The sequence below is a fragment of the Chiloscyllium plagiosum genome, unplaced genomic scaffold, assembly GCF_037043375.1.
Source record: "Chiloscyllium plagiosum isolate Xiang-an unplaced genomic scaffold, Cpla_swu_hap1 HiC_scaffold_40, whole genome shotgun sequence".
NCBI lineage: Eukaryota > Metazoa > Chordata > Chondrichthyes > Orectolobiformes > Hemiscylliidae > Chiloscyllium > Chiloscyllium plagiosum.
Genome location: NW_028270178.1, coordinates 11,166,481 through 11,182,633, shown reverse-complemented (window position 1 = coordinate 11,182,633; position 16,153 = coordinate 11,166,481).

Here is a 16,153-nt window from a genome sequence, read left to right as displayed (position 1 = left end):
ACTTCTTCAAAGAAGGCATCCTTGCAAGAGGATTCGCAATAGGTTAAAATCTTCTCGGAGAAAGTAAAGACTGCAGATGCTGGGGAACAGAGCTGAAAATGTGTTGCTGGAAAAGCGCAGCAGGTCAGGCAGCATCCAAGGAGCAGAAGAATCGATGTTTCGGGCATAAGCCTTTCTTCAGGAATGAGGAGGGTGTGCCAAACAGACTAAGATAAAAGATAGGGAGGAGGGACTTGGGGAAGGGGCGTTGGAAATGTGATAGGTGGAAGGAGGTTAAGGTGAGGGTGATAGGCCGGAGTGGGAGTGGGGGCGGAGAGGTCAGGAAGAAGATTACAGGTTAGGAAGATGGTGCCCTCCATCGCCAGACCATAGCAACACGACGGTTGGAGGAAGAGTGCCTCATCTTCTGCCTAGGAACCCTCCAACCACAAGGGATTTCTCCAGTTTCCTCATTTCCCCTCCCCCCACCTTGTCTTAGTCCCAACCCACAAAATCAGCACCACCTTCCTAACCTGCAATCTTCTTCCTGACCTCTCCGCCCCCACTCCCACTCCGGCCAATCACCCTCACCTTAACCTCCTTCCACCTATCACATTTCCAACGCCCCTCCCCCAAGTCCCTCCTCCCTATCTTTTATCTTAGACTGCTTCGCACACCCTCCTCATTCCTGAAGAAGGGCTCATGCCCGAAACGTTGATTCTCCTGCTCCTTGGATGCTGCCTGACCTGCTGTGCTTTTCCAGCAACACATTTTCTGTTTTCGCCCGAAGTCATGCAGAATAATAGGCTTGGGGAATGGGACTGGGTGGGATGCTCTTTGGAGGGTTGGTGTGAACTTGTTGGACTAAATGGCCTGCTTCAGCAGCCCATAAAGTCCATGTCGGTTCCTCTGAAAATTAACCCACTCCCTTACTCCATCACCATAAACCTGCATTGCTAATTGTGAATCCATCTAGATTTGGGCGGTTGGAGGTGCTGCAGAGGCCCACGACAATGTCAACAAGGTAACCCCTTGGGGCATGTTTATCTAACACAAGATGACCAAAAGGATTTGACAGTTACATACCGATGTTCGCAGTATGACTTGTCTCCATGTCGATATACTCACGGAATATAGGGAGAACTGGATATTTAGATACAGAACTGGCTCAAAGGTTGAAGACAGAGGGTGGTGGTGGAGGGTTGTTTTTCAGACTGGAGGCCTGTGACCAGTGGAGTGCCACAAGGATCGGTGCTGGGTCCTCTACTTTTTGTCATTTACATAAATGATTTCGATGTGAGCATAAGAGGTACAGTTAGTAAGTTTGCAGATGACACCAAAATTGGAGGTGTAGTGGACAGCGAAGAGGGTTACCTCAGATTTCAACAGGATCTTGATCAGATGAGCCAAAGGAGTGTGAAGTGACAGATCAAATTTAATTCAGATAAATGTGAGGAGCTGCATTTTGGGAAAGCAAATCTTAGCAGGACTTATACATTTAATGGTAAGGTCCTAGGAAGGGTTGCTGAATAAAGAGACTTTGGAGTGCTGATTCATAGCTCCTTGAAAGTGGAGTCGCAGGTAGATAGGATAGTGAGAAAGGCGTTTGGTATGCTTTCCTTTATTCGTCACAGTATTGAGTTCAGGAGTTGGGAGGTCATGTTGCGGCTGTACAGGACATTGGTTCAGCCACTGTTGGAATATTGCGTGCAATTCTGGTCACTTTCCTCTCAGAAAGGTGTTGTGAAACTTGAATGGATTCAGAAAAGATTAACAAAGATGTTGCCAGGTAGGAGGATTTTTTCTATAGGGAGAGGCTGAACAGGCTGGGGCTGTTTTCCCTGGAGCATCGGAGGCTGAGGGGTGACCTTATAGAGGTTTTCAAAACAATGAGGGACATGGATAGGATCAATAGACAAAGTCTTTTCCCTAGGGTGAGGGAGTCCAGAACTAGAGGGCATAGGTTTCCAGTGAGAGGGGAAAGATATAAAAGAGACCTAAGGGGCAACTTTTTCACACAGAGGGTGGTACGTGTATGGAATGAGCTGCCAGAGGAAATGGTGGAGGCTGGTACAATTGCAACATTTAAAAGGCTTTTGGATGGGTATATAAATGGGAATGGTTTTGGAGGGATATGGACCGGGTGCTGGCAGGTGGGACTAGATTGGGTTGGGATATCTGATTGGCATGGACGGGTTGGACCGAAGGGTCTTTTTCCATGCGGTACATCTCTATGACTCTCTGACTCAAAATCAGGTGCTTGTACACAGACAGTTCTAAACTTATAAGCATTAAAATTAAGGACAATTTTGTCAGGCCTACTTTAGCCACAATTCTAAGCTTGTGTCTGAGTAAAAGTTAGAAGGAAAGGTTTTGCCTAACAGCATTCTGAACTGCTTACACAATTGTAGAAATCAAAAGTGTCTTCGATCACAGTGTGTACCAAATGGCTAAACATGGTTAAGAGAAGATTTGACAATAACAATTTACTTAAGTGTGGGTGTTTATTAACATAGAACATTCCAGCACAGAACAGGCCCTTCAGCCCTCGATGTTGTGCTAACCTTTGAAGCCAATTTGAAACTCATCTAACCTACACTAATCCATTCTTGTCCTTATGCCTATCCAATGATTATTTGAATGCCATGAAAGTTGGCGAGTCCACTACCGTTGAGGGCAGAGCGTTCCACACCCCTGCTACTCTCTGAGTAAAGAAACTACCTCTGGCATCTGTCCTGTATCTATCACCCCTCAATTTAAAGCTCTGTCCCCACGTGCTATCCATCGCCATGCAAGGAAAAAGGTTCTCACTGTCTACCTCATCTAACCCTCTGATTATCTTATATGTCTCAAATAATTCACTTCTCAACCTTCTTCTCTCTAATGAAAACAGCCTCAAGTCCCTCAGCCTTTCCTCGTAAGACCTTACCTCCACACCAGACAACATCTTAGTAACTCTCCTCTGAACCCTTTCCAAAGTTTCCACATCCTTCCCATAATGCAGTGACCAGAACTATAAGCAATACTCCAAGTGCAGCGGCTCCAGAGTTTTCTGCAGCTGCAGCATGACCTCATGGTTTCGAAACTCAATCTCTCTATTAATAAAAGCGAACACACCGTATGACTTCTTAACATCCCTATCAACCCAGGAGGCAACTTTCAAGGATGGACATCGGGATCTCTCTGCTCATCTACACTACCAAGAATCCTACCATTAGCCTAGTACTCTGCATTCGTATTACTCCTTCCAAAGTGCATCAGCTTACACCTTTCCACATTGAACTCCATTTGCCACCTCTCAGCTCAGCTCTGCAGCTCATCTACGTCCCTCTGTAACCTCTAACATGCTTCCGCATTATCCACACTCTGCTGACCTTACTAACCCACCCTTTTACACCCACATACGGGTCATTTATAACAATGTCAAACAGCAGTGGACCTAAAACAGATCCTTGCAGTACACCACTAGTAACTGAACGGCTGGGTGAATATTCCCCATCAACCACCACCCTCTCTCTTTTCACAGCTAACCAATTTCTGATCCAAACTGCTAAATCACCCTCAATCCCATGCTTCCGTATTTTGTGCAATAGCATATCATGAGGAGCCTTATCAAACGCCTTACTGAAATCCATAATCACCCCATCAACCATTTTACTCTCATCCACCTGTTTGGTCACCTTTTCAAAGAACTTAATAAGGTTTATGAGGCACAGACGAAAGTGAGGATTGCGGATTCTGGAGATCAGAGTCGAGATGAGAGTGGTGCTGGAAATGCACAGCAGGTCCGAGGAGCAGGAAAATCGGCATTTCAGGTAAAAGCCCTTCATCAGGAATGAGGAAAATTATGAGGCACAACCCTTCACAAACCATGTGGACTGGCCCTAATCGACTTGTTCCTTTCTAGATGACTATAAATCCTATCTCTTATAACCCTTTCCAACACTTTATCTCTAGTAGGTCAGGTGAATTGCAGGTCAGGTGAATTGGCCATTCTAAATCTCCCATGGTGTTAGGTGCTTTAGTTTAGGGAGGGTGGTGACTCTTTGGAGGGTCAGTGTGGACTTGTTGGGTCAAAGGGCTTGTTCCCACACTGTAGGGAATCTATTCTAGTATCTGTCTCATTCTTGGACACAGGCATCACTATTAAGGAATGCACCTCAGCACCTCACTCCACCGCAAACCCACAAATAACCTCACCATGCTTCACTTCTCCAGCTTCCACCAGAAACATATTAAAACTACCATCCCCTATGGACAAGCCTTACGCATGCATAGGATCTGTTCAGTTGAGGAGGAATATCACGGGCACTTCAAAGTACTCAAGGATACTCTCATAAGAATGGATACAATGCTCAACTCATCAACCACCAGTTCCGACCTGCCACAGCACGAAACTGTAATGACCTCCTCAGGAGATACACACAAGCTGCAACCGACAGGGTACCATTTGTTGTCCAGTAATTTCCAGGAGCTGAAAAACTATGTCACGTTCTTCTGCCTGCAACACATTATCAATCTTAGCAGGACTCCTCACTAAGATTTTCCCCACACCTCCACTTCTCGCCTTCAAACAACTACCAAACCTCAAATAGTTCATTGTTCGCAGTAAAATGTCCCACTTTCAGGACAATACCATACAACCTCGTCACGATAGATGCTGCAAGACGTGTCAAAATGTCAACTCGGATACCACCATTATGCGTGGAGACACCTCCCACCATGTACGTGGCAGGTACTCATGTGACCCAGCCAACGTTGTCTATCTCATATGCTGCAGACAAGGATGCCGAGAGGCATGGTACATTGGCGAGACCAAGCAGAGGCTACGGCAACTGATGAATGGACACCGCAGAACAATCAACAGAGAGGAGGGTTTTCTCCGAGTCCGAGAACACTTCAACGGTCTGGGACATTCGACCTCGGACATTCGGGTGACCATCCTCCAAGGCAGACTTCAGGACAAGCAAACGCAAAGTGGCCGAGCAGAGGCTGATAGCCAAGTTCGGTACTGATGGGGATGGCCTCAAATGGGACCTTGGGTGCATGTCACACTACAGGTGACCCCACTGTACTGCACACCCGCGCACATAGACACACACACATGCACGTGCACACACACAGACACACACACCTACAGACCCATACACTCTCGCACAAGCTCTCTCTCATACGCTCACACATACACTCCCACACTCACATATACTCTCTCATAGACATGCATAGCCCCCCCACCACATCCACACATCCACATGCAAACACACATATATAAATTTGTGGGGTGAATTTGTACGTGTAGAATTACACTTAACTTTGTTCAAAAACTGCATGAATCCATGTTAGATTCTGTCAATCCCTTTTTTTACATTAGAATCAGTCTTAACATTGGGGCACAGACAGCCTCACACTGACACCTCGCACCTTCAATGCATTATCTGGGCTGACACTAAACCTATTGTTGAAGCTCACTTGAGAATGCAACTTTAAATAATTTACATATGAAAGAACTGAAACCAACATGGTCATTCTAAAGGTTGAGAGACTTAACAAACAATCCAGGTCTTTTTCAATATATAATTTCAGTTACAACACACTGTAGACTTTTGCTATAAATTCTGTGCCCTATGATTTTATACTCCACAACCACCAAATGAAGGAGCATGAAAGTTGTGCTTCCAAATACACGTCTTGGTCTATAATCTGGTGGTGTGTGATGTTTAACTTTGTTCTATAATTACCTGGGTTGTCTCTACTCCCCTTCTAGAACAAGGGGACAAGATTTCTATCCTCCAGTCTTCTGGCACTATTCCTGTAGACAATGACGACATAAAGATCAAAGCCAAAGGCTCAGCAATCTCCTCTCTGACTTCCCACAGAATTCGGGGATAAATCCCATCTGGCCCAGGGGTCTTATCTATTTTTACACTCTCCAGAATTGCTAACACCTCCGCCTTGTGACCCTCAATCCCGTCTAGTCTAGTAGCCAATATCTCAGTAGTTTTCTCAGCAACGTTGTCTTTTTCTAATTGTGAAAAGTATTCACTTAGCACTTCCCCTATCTCCTCTGACATCATGCAGAACTTCTAACTGCTGTATTTGATTGCCCCTAATCTTACTCCAGACATTATTTTATTCCCAATTTACCTATAGACACCCTTAGGTTTTTCCTTGATCCTATCCACCAACAACTTCTCATGTCACCTCGTGCCTCTTATTAAGTAATAATAATGATCTTAGTCAGAGTAGTAAAAGGAAAATAAATGAAAAGCAACAAGTCGCAGACGCTGCTGCCCATCGGGGTCCTCTCAATCGATGGCTCACCTGCAGGATTAGCTTTGGTCCTGGCACCTTTCCTCATCCTGGCATGAGGTAAAATCCAACTCTTGAAATAAAACAGTCTCTGTCTCTCATACAGTGTAAAAAACAGCCAACACAGAAAACAGCTTCAGAACAAATCCAAATTGCAGGTGCTATCTTCAGCCCTTAAAGGAATGTTCACATGAATCATTCAATGTCATCGTTACCTTTCCCAGCTTATTTTCGAGTTTTTCCCCTTCCCGAGTTGAACCCTCTACATGACGAAGGTTTCCTGAATGTATTTAACAAATTCCACGCCATCTAAGTCCTTAACGCAATGGAACTGTTGATGATAGCTGACAGTGCACGTTACAATTGCAAATCAGTGATAGCTGCACGAGAATGTATAGTAAGATTTTATAACCTACACCAGAAAATTGAAAATGGCAATAAAATTAAACATCATCAACATGAATAATATAAAAGTAGGGTATATCATCAGATTAATGACCACAGTGGCCTATTTCGTGAAATTGGGCACAGCAGTTGCCAACTGACAAATCATTCGCAGCAGCTTCCATCCGTTCTAAAGTGACATGGTTCAACAAGGTCAGTGGTTTTAGGGTAATAAGGAATGTGGAACATCTAATGGATCCCACTGTCTTCAGCCCATTGTTACACCTGTTGACCAGAAAAGTGTGAGGCAGTGTCCGGTCGTATTTCTGATGGTTCACTATAGTAGGATATCAACTGTTCTAGTCCCTGAACAGTGTTATTCCGATTTGTTTTGGTCGTTGGGAAAGCTAATGTTAGCCCACTGCAAGTGTCCACCATGGTTAGCAGACACTGTAACTGTTGTTGTAATAGTAATGAGCCATCATAGTCAATCTGCCAGATTTGAGCAGGATGATCCCATTTGATTTGTGCATTTGGCTTTTTTGGCAGTGATACATTTTTTTTACCTCTTGTCATAGCTCACACTGTCAAAAAGTCTCAATTTTGCTCATGGAGTTGAAGTATTAGAGTTACTTCCAGTTGTAAAGCAAGGTCTAGTGGGCTTCATCAAATTTAAAGAAAACTGAGTGAGGTCAATTATTTGATTAGAACGCAACATAGAAGGGAAACTCACACAGAGTGTGTTGCGTGATTTTGCTCAAATGTATTTTGATGGGGAAGAATACCAAATGGAAAATATGTTAATTTTTATAACACAACGTGAAGAACCAAACTCAGAAGATACCGATTTTGGCATTCGTGGATTTAGGCAATAAGGAAGTTCTCAGAAACTGGAATAAATTGTTGTGTTAAGCTCCATAGGAAAATCAACATGACCAAAAGGAGCTAAGACAATCCCATGGCTCCCTCTGTGGCATTAAACTGGGAAGTACTAGAGAAATTGTGCATGAAATAGATATAGGAAGTGATTTTCCAACGAAACAACATCCTTACAGACATAACTCTAGACAGCGAATGATATTACAGCTTTCATGTCACCAAATGGACTTTTCCAGTTTAAAGTCAAGCAATTTGATATGAAAATTGCAGATGACACAAATATTGTTGGAGTAGCAGAAAGTTTACAGATATCACGACGATTGGTGGAGTAGCAGAAGTCATAAGAGACAATCAAAGATTACAAAAGGTATAGATAGACTGGAGAGTTGGGTGGAAAAGTGGCAGATGGATTTCATAGAACATAGAACATAGAAGAATACAGCGCAATACGGGCCCTTCGGCCCTCGATGTTGCGCCGATCCAAGCCCACCTAACCTACACTAGCCCACTATCCTCCATATGCCTATCCAATGCCCGCTTAAATGCCCATAATGAGGGAGAGTCCACCATTGCTACTGGCAGGGCATTCCCTGAACTCACGACTCGCTGAGTAAAGAACCTACCCCTAACATCTGTCCTATACCTACCCCCCCCTTAATTTAAAGCTATGCCCCCTTGTAATAGCTGACTCCATACGTGGAAAAAGATTCTCACTGTCGACCCTATCTAAACCCCGAATCACCTTATACATCTTTCAGTCCTGACAAATGTGAGGTGATGCATTTAGGCAAGTCTGTTTCTAGAGCGAATTATACAATGAACGGAACAGCATTGGGAAAAGTTGATGGGCAGAGAGATCTGGGAGTGCAGGTCCATTGTACCCTGAAGGTTGCTGCACAAGTAGATAGAGTAGTCAAGAAGGCATATAGTATGTTTGGCTTCATTGGACGGGGTATTGAGTATAAGAGCTGGCAAGTCATGTTTAAATTGTACAGGACATTGGTTCGGCCGCATTTAGAATAATGTGTACAATTCTGGTCGCCACATTACCAAAAGGATGTGCGCACTTTGGAGAGGGTGCAGAGAAGGTTTACGAGGATGTTGCCTGGTATGGAAGATGCTATGTATGAAGAGAGGTTGAGTAGGTTAGATTTATTTTCACTAGAAAGAAGGAGGGGGGACCTGATTGAGGTTTACAAAATCATTAAGGGTGTAGACAGAGAGGATAGAGACAAGCGTTTTCCCAGCGTGAAGATTCAATAATGAGAGGTCACGCTTTCAAGATGAGAAGTGGAAAGTTTAAGGGAGATACACGCGGCAAGTACTTCACACAGAGGGTAGTGGGCGTTTGGAACGCGTTGCCTGCAGAGGTGGTAGAGACAGGCACGGTAGATTAATTTAAGATGCCTCTGGACAGATGCATGAGTAGTTGGGAGCAGAGGGATCCAATGCTTAGGAATTGACCAACAGGGTTAGACAGTACATTTGGTTGGCTCAGGCTTGGAGGGCCGAAGGGCCTGTTCCTGGGCTAGACATTTTCTTTGATATTTTTGTTCTTTGAAAAGTGCAACAGCCACATTTCAAAGATTAACTATTTCAGTAATTTTGGAATTAATCGATCATATGGTGGACATCGATCATCTGGTGATTTTTGGTCACAGATGGAAGGAACATTTGGAGCATCTGGCAAAATTGTTCAATCAACGTCAGGAGACATGTTAGGTGATAGATCTGGCTAAGAATGAATTCACAAAAATCCAAGTCACATTCTTTGGTCATACATCTGGACAGGGATAGATAGTCCACTAGGACGTGAGAACAAATCTTACTGAAGTTTTCCCTATACCGTTCATAAAGATGTTAGTACTATAATTCCTGAACTTGAGTTACTTTTTCTTTGCTGGAAGTTTATTATTAAACTTTAACAGTGTGGTTGCTACATGGACTGTCTTTTTGAAGAAGTGCAGACATTTTCAGTGGATGAATGAATCTGAGGAGGAATTTCAAGGGCTAAAATGTATGTTTCCCACGGCCACTATGTGATGATGATGCAAAACCATTCAAGGTGTCCATTGATGTGGGTGACATGAGAGTTGGTACTATCGTCTTACAAGAGGATGGTAAGAGCATAAAGAGACCTTTTATGTATCTTTGCAAAAACAATTGAATGTTATTGAAAAAAAATCCACCGTTGACAAAGAGACCTTGTGTTTGGTCTTAGTGTTGCAAGTTTCCAACATTTATATTGCCAGTTATGAGTCTCAGTTGATCCTGAGTATACTGAGGAAAATATTAAGAATAAGAGTACCGGACTATCTGGATGATATTCTTTAGTCACAACCGGTCCATTTGAAAATGACACATGTGGCAGGATGAGAGAACATAATAGCTATCACATCATCACAACTTTAATGTAGGAACTTATAGGTGTTCAGTGAGAAAAGAAATGGACAGACCTGGACTGTACTAATAAATGTTTACATGCTTGGAGTTCGGATTATATGCTTTGTGTGCTGCTTCTCTTGCAGAAAAATATTGTCACAGTGGCACCAAATTGCCTCCTTCAGACAGGCCATTGGCAAACAACTTTTGAGTTCTGCCTGAGTGCTTTTTTTAAACAATAACACTGAAGAATAATTAATAGTGGGCTCAGGGCCAAACAGATGCAGGAAGGTCTTTAGTTTGGTCGTTAGTGAGAAGGTTTTTGCTAGCTGCTGAGCTAAATGCTTGTGTTCCCGCTTGCTAGAGTGAAGTCGTGGACAATGAGAACTCCTTGTAAAAATCAAAAAAAGCAGATTGTTGCTTTTGTTTCGACTGAAGAGAGACAATGCATGAGACAATTAAACATTTTACTGTATTGTATTTTTGGTGAAGGTTGTGTTCATGGGATGCTTCCTATATTGGAACAATTGAGAACTGGTAGTTCAATAATATATTAACTTAGCGAGTTTTAGAAGATTTGTAGCTCAGGTTGAGGTTCTAAACGTAGATTTGCTACATGAGCTGGGATGTTCAATTCCAGATGTTTCGTCACCCTACTAGGTAACATCTTCAGTGGGCCTCAGGCGAAGCAGTATACATGATTCCTGCTTTCTATTTATATGTTTGAGTTTCTTTGGTCGGTGATGTTATTTCCTGTGATTCTGTCATTTCCTGTGGTGACGTCACTTCCTGTTCATTTCTCAGGGGTGGTAGATGGGGTCGAACTCAATGTGTTTGTTGATAGAGTTGCTGTTGGAATGACATGCTTCGAAGCATTCTCGTGTGTGTCCCTGTTTGGCTTGTCCTAACATTGATGTGTTGTCCCAGTCGAAGTGGTGTCCTTCCTTATTTGTATGTAAGGATACTAGCGAGAGAGGGTCATGTCGTTTTGTGGCTAATTGGTGTTCATGTATCCTAGTGGCTAGTTTTCTGCCTGTTTGACCAATGTAGTGTTTCTTACAGCTCTTGCACGGTATTTTGTAAATGACATTAGTTTTGCTTGTTGTCTGTCCAGAGTCTTTCAAGTTCATTAGGTGCTGTTCTGATGGGTTTGTGGGCTACCATGATGCCAAGGGGTCTGAGTAGTCTGGGAATTCTCTTAGAACAAGAGAAGTCAAGAAAGACAACTGTACCAATGAGGCAGAAAACTCGGAAAGGGATCATGCTGTAAAGTTGAGTGAAATAGGGGTTGATGGGAAGGGTGAGAGCAGTAACAAATTAAAAATACTATACATGAATGCACGAAGCATTAGAAATAAGATGGATGAGCTTGAAGCTCTTTTGGAAATTGGCAGATACGATATTGTGGGGATAACTGAGACGTGGCTTCAAGTGGACAGGACCTGGGAAATGAATATTCAAGGCTACACGTGCTATGGTAAGGACAGACTGATGGGCAGAGGGGGTGGGGTGGCCTTGTTGGTAAGGGAGGGTATTCAGTCCCTTGCACGGGGGGACCTAGAGTCAGGGGATGTAGAGTCAGTGTGGATAGAGCTGCGAAATACTAAGGGTAAAAAAACCCTCTTGGGAGTCATCTACAGGCCCCCAAACAGTAGTCTGGATGTCGGATGTAAGTAGAATCAGGAGCTGAAATTGGCCTTTCATAAAGATGTTACTACAGTTGTTATGGGGGATTGTAACATGCAGGTAGACTGGGAGAATCAGGATGGTACTGGACCTCAAGAAAGAGACTTTGTGGAGTGCCTCAGAGATGGATTCTTAGAGCAGCTGGTGCTGGAGCCGACCAGGGAGAAGGCAATTCTGGATCTGGTATTGTGTAACGAACCAGAATTGGTCAGTGACCTTGAAGTGAAGGAGCCATTGGGAAGTAGTGACCATAATACAATAAGCTTCAACCTGCAATTTGAGAGAGAGAGGGTACAATCGGAAGTGACAATATTTTTGTTGAATAAGGGGAACTATGGAGCCATGAGGGAGGAGCTGGGCAAAGTTCAATGGTGCAATACCTTAGCAGGATGACCATGGAGGAACAATGGCGGATATTTCTGTGGACAATGCAGAAGTTGCAGGATCAGTTCATTCCTAAAAGGAAGAAAGATCCCAGGAGGAGGCAGGGGCGGCCGTGGCTGACGTGGGAAGTTAAGAAACATATAAAGTTAAGAGAGAAAAAGTATAACATAGCAAAGATAAGTGGGAAAACTGAGGACTGGGAAGCTTTTAAAGAACAACAGAGGATTACTAAGAAGGAAATACGCAGAGGAAAAAATGAGGTACGAAGGTAAATTGGCCATTAATATAAAGGAGGATAGTAAAAGCTTTTTTAGGTATGTGCAAGGCAAAAGAAAATGGTTAGGACTAAAATTGGGCCCTTGAAGACAGAAACAGGGGAATATATTACGGGGAACAAAGAAATGGCAGAGGAATTAAATGGGTACTTCAGATCTGTGTTCACTGGGGAAGACATAAGCAGTCTCCCTGAGATAGCAGTGGCTGAAGGACCTGAACTCAAGGGAATTAATATTTGCCAGGATTTGGTGTTGGAGAGACTCTTAGGTCTGAAGGTTGATAAGTCTCTGGGGCCTGATGGTCTACATTCCAGGGTACTGAAGGAGGTGGCTCGGGAAATCGTGGATGCGTTGGTGATTATTTTCCAGAGTTCAATAGATTCGGGGCCGGTTCCTGAGGATTGGAGGATGGATAATGTTATACTACTTTATAAGAAAGGAGCGAGAGAGAAAGCAGGAAATTATAGACCAGTTAATCTGACCTCAGTGGTGGGAAAGATGCTGGAGTCTATTATAAAGGATAAAATTACGGCACATCTGGATAGTAGTAACAGGATAGGACAGAGTCAGCATGAATTTATGAAGGGGAAATCATGCTTGACTAATCTTCTTGAATTGTTTGAGGATGTTACTCTGAAGATGGATGAGGGAGATCCAGTAGATGTAGTGTACCTGGACTTTCAGAAAGCTTTTGATAAAGTCCCACACAGGAGGTTAGTGAGTAAAATTAGGGTGCATAGCATTGGGGGCAAAGTACTAGATTGCATTGAAAATTGGTTGGCTGATAGGAAACAAAGGGTAATGATAAACGGCTCCATTTCAGAATGGCAGGCAGTGACCAGTGGGGTACCGCAGGGATCAGTGCTGGGACCGCAGCTTTTTACAATATATATTAATGATATAGAAGAAGGTATTAGTAATAACATTAGCAAATTTGCTGATGATACAAAGCTGGGTGTCATGGTGAAATGTGATGAGGATGTTAGGAGATTACAGGGTGACCTGGACAGGTTAGGTGAGTGGGCATATGCATGGCATATGCAGTTTAATGTGGATAAATTTATGGTTATCCACTTTGGTGGCAAGAACAGGAAGGCAGATTACTACCTAAATGGAATCAGTTTATGTAAAGGGGCAGTACAGAGAGATCTGGGTGTTCTTGTACACCAGTCAATGAAGGCAAGCATGCAGGTACAGCAGGTAGTGAAGAAGGCTAATAGCATGCTGGCCTTCATAACAAGAGGAATTGAGTATAGAAGCAAAGAGGTGCTTCTGCAGCTGTACAGGGCCCTGGTGGGACCACACCTGGAGTACTGCGTGCAGTTCTGGTCTCCAAATTTGAGGAAAGACATTCTGGCTATTGAGGGAGTGCAGCGTAGGTTCACGAGGCCAATTCCTGGAATGGTGGGATTACCTTACACTGAAAGACTGAAGCGACTAGGCTTGTATACCCTTGAGTTTAGAAGACTAAGAGGGGATCTGATTGAGACGTATAAGATTATGAAAGGAGTGGACACTCTGGCAGCAGGAAACATGTTTCTGCTGATGGGTGAGTGCCGAACCAGAGGACACAGCTTAACAATAAGGGGTAGACCATTTAGGACAGAGATGAGGAGAACCTTCTTCACCCAGAGAGTGGTGGCTGTGTGGAATGCTCTGCTCTGCATTGTTCCTGTTCTGCAATGTGTGTCGGCTCATTAAAATAATGTTCTGATGCTGCTTCATTTGTGGATGTTGGGATGATTGCTTCTTTAGTTAAATATTTAGTCCATATGTGTTGTTTTCCTGTAGACGCTGGTTTGAAGTTGCCCATTGGCTATTCGCTCTACTGTGACATTAGGAATGGCAGTTTGATGTTGTTTTCCTCCTCTTTAGTGAATTTCCTGCCATTAAGGGTATTATTGATGGTCTTGAAGGTTTCCTCTGTGGGAGGCTATAGAAGTGCTTGCTGTGCGTCTTGTTAAGATATTTGTATCATTGATAGTCACAGGAAGACTGGAAACTGGCTAACGTGTTTCCACTGTTTAAGAAAGATGGTAAGGACAAGCCGGGAATTATAGACCAGTAAGCCTGACGATTGTGGTGGGCAAGTTGTTAGAGAGAATCCTGAGGGACCGGATGTACATGTATTTGGAAAGGCTGATTAGGGATAGTCAACATGGCTTTGTGCATGGCAAATCATGTCTCACAAACTTGATTGAGACTTTTGAAGAAGTAACAACGAGGATTGATCGAGGGCAGAGAGGTGGATGTGATCTGTATAGACTTCAGTGAGGCGTTCAACAAGGTTCCCCATGGGAGGCTGATTAGCAAGGTTAGATCCCACGGAATGCAGGGAGAACTAGCCAGTTGGATACAGAACTGGTTCAAAGGTAGAAGACAGAGGGTGGTGGCGGAGGGTTGTTTTTCAGACAGGAGGCCTGTGACCAGTGGAGTGCCACAAGGATCGATGCTGGGTCCTCTACATTTTGTCATTTACATAAATGATTTGGATGTGAGCATAAGAGGTACATTTAGCAAGTTTGCAGATGAGACCAAAATTGGAGGTGTAGTGGACAACGAAGAGGGTTACCTCAGATTACAACAGGATCTTGATCAGACGGGCCAATGGGCTGAGAACTGGCAGATGGAGTTTAATGTAGAAAAATGTGAGGTGCTGCACTTTGGGAAAGCAAATCTTAGCAGGACACATACACTTAATGGTAAGTTCCTAGGGAGTGTTGCTAAACAAAGAGACCTTGGAGTGCAGGTTCAGAACTCCTTGCAAGAGGAGTCGCAGGTAGATAGGATAGTGAAGAAGACATTTGGTATGCTTTCTTTTATTGGTCAAAATATTGAGTACAGGTGTTGGGAGATCATGTTGCGGCTGTTCAGAACATTGGTTAGCCCACTGTTGGAATATTATGTGCAATTCTGGTCTCCTTCATATCGGAAAGATGTTGTGAAACTTGAAAGGGTTCAGAAAAGATTTACAAGGATGTTGCTAGTTTGGAGGATTTGAGCTATAGGGAGAGTCTGAACAGGCTGGGGCTGTTTCCCCTGGAGCATCGGAGTCTGTGGTCTACAAAATTATGAGGGGCATGGATAGGGTAAATCGGCAAAGTCTTTTCCCTTGGGCCGGGGAGAAGGAGGATGTGCTGAAAAGCTTGATAAACATAATGATAGATAAATCCCCTGGACCAGACGGGTTATAACCAAGGTCAGTGCAGGAAATGAGGGAAGAGATTCTTGTGCCTTTTGCACTGATCTTTGTGTCATCATTGTCAAATGGAGTAGTGCAAGATGATTGGGGGGTGGCAAATGGTATTCCCTTTTTCAAAAAAGAGAATAGAGATAAACCTGGGAATTACATAACATCAGTCTTACATCTGTGCTGGGTGAATTGTTGGAGAGAATTCTGAGTTAACATCAGAACCAGAATGTTAACTTTGATTTCTCTTCACAGACGCTGCCAGACCTGCTGAGCTTTTCAGCACCTTCTGGTGTTGTTTCTGTCTAAAAGTGCTGCACGACCTGACGGCCTTGATCTCCAGATCACTGTCTCATAGATCATGACTGGGTCAAGTACGCTCTTCATCTGGAATTGGATTGGATTAGATAAGATTAGATCGATTTGGGACTTGATTAGGTTATATTTTATTAAATGAGGTCGTAATACATATGATGATGTGGATTGGTTTGATGTGATTTAGATTGGATTGGTTTAGGTTTGTTTGGAGTAGATTGGATTGAACTGGATTAGTGTAAATGCAAGAATTGGGAAATGTGAAAGGAGTTGCAGGTGTGCTGTTATAAGCATACGTGAAGAATACTGATCGATACTGGCCCTGGTTTACGACACAATGATGGAAATGACAAATAAATTCTAGGAAGTG